Source organism: Hermetia illucens, chromosome 5, assembly GCF_905115235.1.
Source record: "Hermetia illucens chromosome 5, iHerIll2.2.curated.20191125, whole genome shotgun sequence".
Lineage (NCBI taxonomy): Eukaryota > Metazoa > Arthropoda > Insecta > Diptera > Stratiomyidae > Hermetia > Hermetia illucens.
Genome location: NC_051853.1, coordinates 82,928,264 through 82,937,699, shown reverse-complemented (window position 1 = coordinate 82,937,699; position 9,436 = coordinate 82,928,264).

Genomic DNA, 9,436 nt, shown 5'->3' with positions numbered 1-9,436 from the left:
AAAGGTTACTATGGTAAAAGATTATAATCCAGCAAAGTACAATATTTCCGAAGAAAAGATGAATTTGGGGGTTAATGGTGGAGCGGAAAACATAGTCAACTGATTTTATAGAGTGGTCAAAAATTAAGTTGAAGCGCAGGTCAACGGCAACAAAGTTTGTTTTTAGGGGTGTTCCGTTTGTAGTGAACGTAAAGCTTTGAATAGACGAACAATTTAAAGGCAAGTATCTTTCGTGAAACCAAAGCCTTCAATTCATTTCAAAGTTCAACTCAGCCTACCAATTATTTGGTTCCTGCGACATTACTGCTATGATCGAAGCCTATCTAAACCTCTAATTGCATTGTTCTATTTGGCAAGAGGTTGGTGCTGCAAAAGTTAATTTATTCTCCTATTGGACAGTCCCCCGAATCCATCTTCAGAAGCGGGCCCTATATAAACGTAGAGGGGCACTTCGCAGATCATTGTTTCGGAGAAGAGTTCATTTATATACTTGTCTCCCGCTAATTCTGTAAAGTCTACTCGTATCATCGAGCACAATAATCACGGGGGTGTGGTTAGTCGTTAATTCTCTGAACATAATATTTAAGGCTTAAATAAATACTTTTATTTTGTCTTTATTGCTGGCGCCAGGTTATGTTCCAACATACAATATTACTGTTCGTCACGTCTAACCTCTTCATTCTTTAATTGAAAATCTAAAGGCACAGAGCAATAAAACTTTTTGATGTTGCATCCTATATAGACTTTGCAATTTTAATAAAAGTTACATATGCACATCATCCGATCATAAAAATTAAATTAACATTGTTTAACACAATTAGTGATTGGAATTTTAAAATATTTTATATCTTTTTTCAGAAGACAGGTGATGATGCCCATGGCTTTTCGCTTGCGATTACTTATTCTGTCCTACAAATGGTCAATAAAATTCTAGGCAACAGTTTGCAAATATCTTGAAAATTGCAGACAATCCATGCTGAATTATTCGAAGTACAAACTGATATAAAAACAATATACAGTTTTCTTTGCAAAAAGAGTATAAAAATTCCTTTTTTTCTTTAAACAATGAAGTAAAGGTGGATAACGTTCAACCACATTTATTAAATCATGGCTAATCGGGACTCAAAAAGAAACAACCAAGACTGACGACATTATTTATTTCTGGGCTTGGCAGACAGACAAATTTTGATGAGGCTCATTGGTGGAGCTATATTTTCAGCGAATATTCTTGCCTCATCAAGAAGCGTGTGTATCATTCGGAATATTCCAAGGTAACACCCCATAGTCAAACATGTCCATAACTGACCTGCTTCCTTCTTAAATTCACTATTCCTGCTTTTCTGTTTCACGAGATGCTCATCAGAACTAAAAATATGTTGAAAACAGCTTACTTTTAGCTGGACCTAAATCTAAGATGCCCTTTCGTCTATACTAATACTTTTTTCAATTTGCCTTGAATTATTAGCAAATAAAATTACAAAATATCTTTCGAATGTGCAAAGTCAATACTGCTGCGGATAACTTAGGTGAAATCAGGATTTTCTATCTTAAACTTTTTTAGGAGCACTACTACCGACTCTCAACCTTTAAGGGGAGATATCTCATACAACAAATGATCTTCACAATCACCTGAAGAACGTTATCATGGATACGGCCACAAACATACTTGGCCCCAGCCGCAAAAGGAGTCGGAACGGTTTGACGATGAATGTAAGCTAGCAACGGAACGGAAGAATGCCGCATACCGAGTAATGTTGCATTCTCAAAAAACGCGGGCACGCGCAGAGACTTATCACTAACTCCGTCGAGCGGAGAAGCGACTTCACAGACGGAAAAAGGAAGCCTGGGAGAACCAACAAGTCTATGAACTAGAAAAGTACAGGGAGCAACCACACCAGGCGCGGAAGTTTTACCAACAAGTCAGCAGGATGAAGCCTTATACACCTCGATGCTCATCCTGCCGAGACAAAGAGGGAAATCTGATTTCCGACAGAATGGGCATATTGGAGCGATGGGTTGAGTACTTTGATGAGCTACTAAACAACCAGAATATCGGCGAGTTGGAGGTCCCGCCAACTGAAAACGACGGACAAATAATGCCACCACCAAGTTTAGGAGAAACAGTCCGTGCAATTCATCGGCTAAAAAATTCCATTCCATTCTCGCCAGGAGCCGATGGAATTGCAGCCGAATTGGTTAAATATGGAGGCGACCAGTTACACCAAGTGATTCATCAACTTGTGCTCAAGGTATGGGACAGCGAATCAATGCCTGACGATTGGCAACGAAGCATTATCTGTCTCATACATAAAAAGGGAGATATCACACAGTGCAGCAATTATAGAGGTATCACGTTGCTGAGTACTATCTATAAGATATTCTCCACTATCTTGCTAGGCCGGATAGCCCCATACGCCCAGAACATCATTGGCCCATACCAAAGAGGCTTCACTCCAGGCAAATCAGCAACAGATCAGATTTTCTCTCTGCGGCAAGCGATGGAAAAACTGTTGGAATATGGACAACAGTTGCACCATCTGTTCATCGACTTTAAAGCCGCCTATGATAGCATAGCCAGGGTAAAACTGTACATGGCCATGAGAGAATTCGGTATCCCGACGAAATTAATAAGACTGACTAGGCTGACCCTGACCAATGTGCGAGGCCAGATAAAAGCAGCAGGATCACTCTCAAGACCGTTCGACATCAACAACGGTCTACGACAAGGGGATGCGCTATCATGCGTCCTCTTTAACCTGGCCCCCAAGAAAGTGATCCGTGATGCTGAGGTAAATGCAAGAGGCACGATCCTCTTCAAGTCCACCCAACTACTGGCCTATGCTGACGATATCGACAACATGGGAAGAACCACCCGAGACGTACAAACTGCCTTCATCCAGATCGAGCAGGCGGCGCGAGATCTTGGGCTGCACATCAACGAAGGCAAGACAAAATATATGGTGGCAACGTCAGCACCGAAGACGAATCAACCAACAACATCAAACCGCACTGGTCAAACACGAAGAAGAATAAGGATAGGAGAATACAACTTTGAGACCGTTGAAAATTTCTCCAATCTAGGGTCGAAAATTACAACCGATAACAACTACGATGATGAAATCCGCGCACGGTTGTTGTCAGCCAACAGAGCCTATTTCACCTTACAAAGACTGTTCCGCTCGAAACGTCTCACCATAGGGTCAAAGCTCTTACTGTACAAGACTATATCTTGTCAGTCCTTATGTATTGCTCGGAAACTTGGGTTCTTAGTAAGAAAAATTGCGTACTCTTGGCCGCGTTCGAGAGAAGAATCCTCCGAAGAATTTTTTGCCCCCTGCATGAGGATGGACGATTCCGTAGCCTACACAATGACGAAATCTATGAGCGATACCATGACCCTCCGGTTGTGGATAAAATCCGGCTCAATAGGTTACGGTGCGCGGGTCACTTAATCCGTATGGATGAGGATGATCCCACCCGGAAAGTTTATAAGGGCAATATCTATGGTAGAAAAAGAAGACGAGGTAGACCCTGCCTAAGATGGAGCGATGGCGTAGGTCAGGACCCCAGACAGCTTTTAGGGATATCGAATTGATGGACCTCGGCGCAAAACCGGGATGTCTGGAGTTCCTTATTAAGGCAGGTCTAGACCGGATGCCGGTTGTTGCGCCGTTGATGATGATGATCCATACAATTAGACAAAAAAAAGAAAGAAAGAAAATCGGCATTTAACTATTGTGAAAACAATATATTGATTTTTGAAAAAAACATTTTAGAATGGAAACTAACAATAAGGAATCAAATCTTAGAGCTTAATTTCAGATGTATTCCTCGCCAGCGCCACAGAATACATTATTCAAAAAGTCAGATTATATTGTGTCTACATACCCAAAGTTTTGTTACATTCGAAAATGTCCATTTTTTAAGGTTTTGTGTAAAGCAAAAGGTTTAAGGTTTTGTGCAAAACAAACATCTCCATAACTGACAACTTAAGGTTTTTGTGTAAAACAAAACCTTATTAGAATCGATTTGATGTCTATCTGTCTGTCTGTCTGGCACACCCCATTCATTCGGAAACGAAAAAAAAAATTCACGAAAGGGGGTGTACATTTTTATCTCACAATATGGTCGCGGTCGTCAAATGAAAGGGCTCAATTGGTACTTTTCGAAACAAATAATATTTTTATACTGAGTTAAGTGAGGGCTTAAAATGCTTGACCCAAAAGCGTAACAGGTTTCGTTCTCAGAACCTGTCCAGCAGAAAAATTCGCACAATGGTGCATCCACGTCACATTTCTTAGAGATGCATTGTGTAACATAGAGAGCTTTTTCCGTGGGGCCGCCAATCCTATTAAGAGGGTCATCCCGTGTGTCGGATCCGCGCAATCGATTTTTTTTGGCATGAATTGTATCTAGATATATTGTAGAATATATGGGCAAAGTGATTTTTTGATATTCGGAATCGTTCGGAAATTATAGTGTTAAACACGAGATAAGTCACATGCTAGATTTATGTCGAACGCCGTAATAAAGCTCGTATTTATTGATCCGAATGACGTTGGAATGACTTCGCTAAAAGGACAAGAATTCAAGCCAAGGCCGTACATATGTTTCTTCAAGAAACCTAAGGTTTATGGACCAAGTATAGCGGTTTAATGGTCAGTTGAGGTTTTATGACGAAAAATCGCATTCTACTTCTTAAATGCGTTTTTCTCGAAACTGCATGTTGAAAATCGGCTGCCACCATAGCGCGAAATCTATCCAACGAAATTCTTTGAAATTTTCACAACTTATTCAGGATATATTTCTACGGTCCGCAAACTAGGATAATTGCTATTCATTCAGTAGTTTTTTTTTATTCATTGAAGAAGCCGTAAGAAAACACCAAAATTCAAAAAAAAGTTCAACAAGGCATCAAAAATTTAGTTTTTAATATTTTTTAGTTTAATATTTTTGCGGACCGTAGTTAAGTCTGGACGTTAAAATGCCGTTTACTTTTTTCTTTAAGATGATCGCAGTGCCCTCTAACGTGGCAGCAGAAAAACACCTTTTTTGGAGATGGGTGTATAAATTGCTCTGTATTTCAATAACGAACTATGTGATCAGGCTGCAATTACTATGCACGCTCAAGATATTAATAAATCTATGGTAAAAAATTCGTATTTGTATCTTTCTCCAGTTCTTCACAAAAAATTTCTAAAAAAAGCCAAAAAAACGGCCTTCACACTGGATGACCCCCTTAAGTTGGTCCAGTCACTCTTCCATGAAGGTCTGCTCATCCAATGTCATTTCGCAGACCAGCCATATGTCCCCCTCGGCGTTGGGTATGTTAGTTGCCTACCGTGTGACTGTCTCCTTAGTTCGAAGATAATTGAGTGTAATTTTCGCTAACGTGCCAGGTCATACAACGTATCAGTGCAAGGCTAACAAAGGTCAGGATTGCGTATCAGTGCAAGGCTAACAAAGGTCAGGTCTACGATTGAAGCAGACCCTTCTTTCCGAAAGATACCTACGTTACCTTCGTTGATCAGAACAAAAGAAGTCCCATTGATTTACTGGACAGTATGGAGAAGTTATTGGAGGGCATTATATGCAACAGACTCCTGTCAGTTGTAAAGCAAGCAGGATGCATATCACCACAGCAGTACGGCTTTCGCGCCGGCCGATTAGCAGTGTACACTATCAACACAATGGTCAATCTGTCAGAGGAAACAATTGCAAGTACATGTGCTATCATTATCTTCGATGTGAGAAATGTTGCGCAGGCTGCATATCGTTTGAGCGCGAATAGTGCTCATTGATATTTTGGCCGAGGAGATGCAAAGACTGTACGACTGTAAGGAAAACGGTGACCACAATGCCAAAGAACGACAACTGGAGAAAAAAAGGCCCACAATCAGTGTGCGGCAGGAACATTGGGACAATTCTCATGAACATCAAACCATGGGGATGTCCATTACTACTTAACCCAGTTTCTGACCGGGCAGCGCGTATTTCGCCGATATTTACATTTTGGACATGACGTTTCGCCTTCTATACTGAATGCGTAAGTAGATTTGAGGAACCGGAGAGCATTCTCTACGATTTGTAAGTGAGAAAGAGCAGGTTGAATTTCTCTTGAGGAGACCCTTAAAAGTGGAGACGATCATTCCGCAAATGCTCGAATCCCAAGAAGCATGGAATGCTGTTAGTGGCACCATAAGCTGTATTTAGGAGGAGCAAGGAAAGGAAAGGTGGCAAGGAAAGAACAACTTTCACCCCAGGAGTAAGCCGGTAGGACTTTAACACCCTGCCCATGATGTAATGTCTATAGATACTTCCATGGGGCGGAACCGGTGAAGAGAGGTAGTTTTAATGGGTTAAAGTGCCACACTGTCGCTTTCCGTGCTTTTCACCTCTGTAAAAAAAATAAACAATAAACCGTTTTTAATAAGGTGTTGTATTCAATAAAAGCTTAAAAAATCATATAGCAAAAAACGTAATGCTCGCTACCGATTAAGTGCATTCTGCAGTGACGAAAAAGGAGCACATGCAAACATTAGAAATAACCTGGGATTTGGTGGAAAAAATCACGAAAGCAATCTGTAATGACAAAATTCCGATTGGCGATGGTAAAAAAAATAGCCAAAGTACCAAAGGACCAAAGGGCAGGACCTATGCCAAAAACCTAAAACGATGGCGAAAATGACCATGAAAGTCCGCCCGCAAATATTGAACCTCCATCGAAGTGCACGCCTCTGTGCTAGCCGAGCTCGCGAATGTGGGGGAGGGTCGCTCGACATTTCGATCCCTCACGTGTTATTTCACAAAATTTCACATGGCGTTTCCGGTGTGACGGGGGGATTCGTGCGACCGATCAAAATATTATCACGCGATCTAAATCTGAAAATGAAAATAAAAAAAATAACGGTATAATTGCCTTGACTTCCTCAGGTCATTATATTCGAGGACGCCCCTCTAATACTTACACAGCTCACGAAACGTACTAGCCTGAAAATAGAAAAGTTGCCTTTGAATATCGGGTCTAAATCCACGCTAAGAAATTTTCTAGCTTATTGGCTAGCATACGCACAACTTTATAGTTATTTGTGAGATCTTCGGGTTGACCTTACGTGCGGTCTCGCATCAGCTCAAGGATGTCCCAATCATCTAGAGAGTCCTTAAACTGCTGGCGAAGAGCCCCAAGAAAATAGGTTCACTCGATTTTTTCATTTGCAAAATAAAGAGAAGTTAAAGAAATTAAAATAAGAAGCAAACTTAAAAAGCAGAGATAAAAATAAAGATAATCGATAACAGCCTGAAAGCATGAAAAATCAAACAAACTAAAAAATAGCATGTGAAAGCTCAGATAAACTGAAATTACCCAACGAAAGTAAAGAATTAAAAAGAAAAAGAAAAAAAGCAACGAGAATAACCTGAAAAAAGTAAAAAAACATCAAAATAAATAATCAATAATCAAAAACAAACCAAATATCATCGAAGAGTCCTCTTTCCCTAACATTTTTGACTTAGTAAATCAAATCAAAACAAAAAGGCTCGCCGAGAATTTAGACTTCTTCGTTGGGCGTCAATTCCAATTTGTTATTACAAATAGTGTCCAACATGGGGGCCAAAACTTTCTAGGTTTCGAATACTCCCGTTGCTTTACTTACAGGGCATTAGAACTCAGTTGAGCTTGAGCACACTGCGACGGCTAACGATGGTATAAGGCCACGAAAAGAGATCATGTGGGTTGGATTGATTCTTCCACGCAGGATGCAAGGGCAACGGATGATTCACGGGTTGGAGAATTGTTTCCAAAGCGATTGTCTGCGCTTCGAGCCTCGAACCCGCAGACACACTCAGCGCATCTGGCACCACAACATCAGCCTACTTTAACTCGTATTGGGCACATAACAGACAGACGTAACGATTGTTTTTTGGGTTGGGAGCGCCGCACACAGCGCCGCATTCTTGTCTCAGACAAACTACTGACTAAAACACCCACTGGAAAGTCTAGGATTTTGACCTGAAACTGTTTGACACATTATCTCAGGCCATGCCAGTATAACAGGGACCCTCAGCTACCTTGGAATCTTCCCTATCCATCTTCCTTTTTTTTACCTTGGTATGCCTTAAGCGTAACGTGCCACTCGGTTCCAAATGTCTTCGCTCTGAAGCGGGGGCCCAAGACAGCCTTTCATCGAAAGGTGGTGGTGAAGGCGTTCCCACCTTTTGCAAAAGCATCATCCATCACATCTTTGCAATTAATACTGTTGGGCGACCGTGATTTGCCAATTGTTTGCAGGTTAGATTGAAAATATCCTTGTCGGTTGAGCAGCTGGGTTAAGTATAATAATAGTCAACCTCACCGTGCTTTCGGTTGAACCACGGCCGCAGGTTTTTTCGCGATCCATCTGCCTCTCGATTCTTTTTCCCTAGATTGCTGCCATGCGCATTACAGATGGCTCCAAAACGGTACAATAGGCGAACACAACTCAAAGAGCCCCTTGCTTTTGTAATTGTGCTAGGCACTTACGGTACAAAGTTTTGTACTGATGCTCACTCGTCCCATCACCATTCCCAGTGTAAGCTGAGCTTGCTGAACTGTGCGTGCGGTAAATAGTTCCGCAACATCGTCGTTTTTTACATTGAGACCACAGTAGATCTACTATAGGCAGTACCCTTACAAAAATGACCCCACTTGCAAATGTGCTTCCAGAAGCTTATCTGTACACATCAGAGATGCTAAACAAGGAAAAGGCATAATCTTCGTCAAATCGTATTGGTAAGAGAGAGATCGGTGAGCTTTTGCTATTCTGGTACTACGGCGTGCTCACCCATATAGCAAAAAGTTGTTTCACGTATTCACTTATACATAAGCAAAAACTTGCCAATCTCACCAATACATTGGCAAGTCCGGGCGGTATGTCAAACACAGCTGATCGGGTTTTCGGTACATCACGCTCATGCTCAAGAGCAAAACAGTTTGAAATCGTGTGTACTCGCAGCTGTCGTAGCTGTCTAGTATCTAACTGTGATTGAGACTAACAAGGAGCACCACTCACCGAGAGTGGTGACTGTGTGCCTCAGCCAATTCTACCGCTTGAACTACCTCCTCAATGGCTCAGTGGATCGCCCCGCTTTAAAACCATATTGTGTTGGTGAATAGTTTTCCGCAGCATGTATTGCGTCAGTAAGTCGTGGTTTGATGAGCTTCTCAGGCAGCTTCCACGCTATGTCCAACATACTGAACGGGCATACGCTGGCGGCGTCTCGCGTCTCTTGCCCTCGCTTATCAGCACAAGTCTCGCAACCTTTCAACGGGAAGGAAAAACATGCGTTGAATGCAACGAGTAGCAAGTCTGGCTTGTATTTACTATTTTCAACACTTTGCTAGGAATACCGTCCCGTCCTGTTGCGTTTTTGTCCTTCATGAACAGGGCCGTCTCCCCTA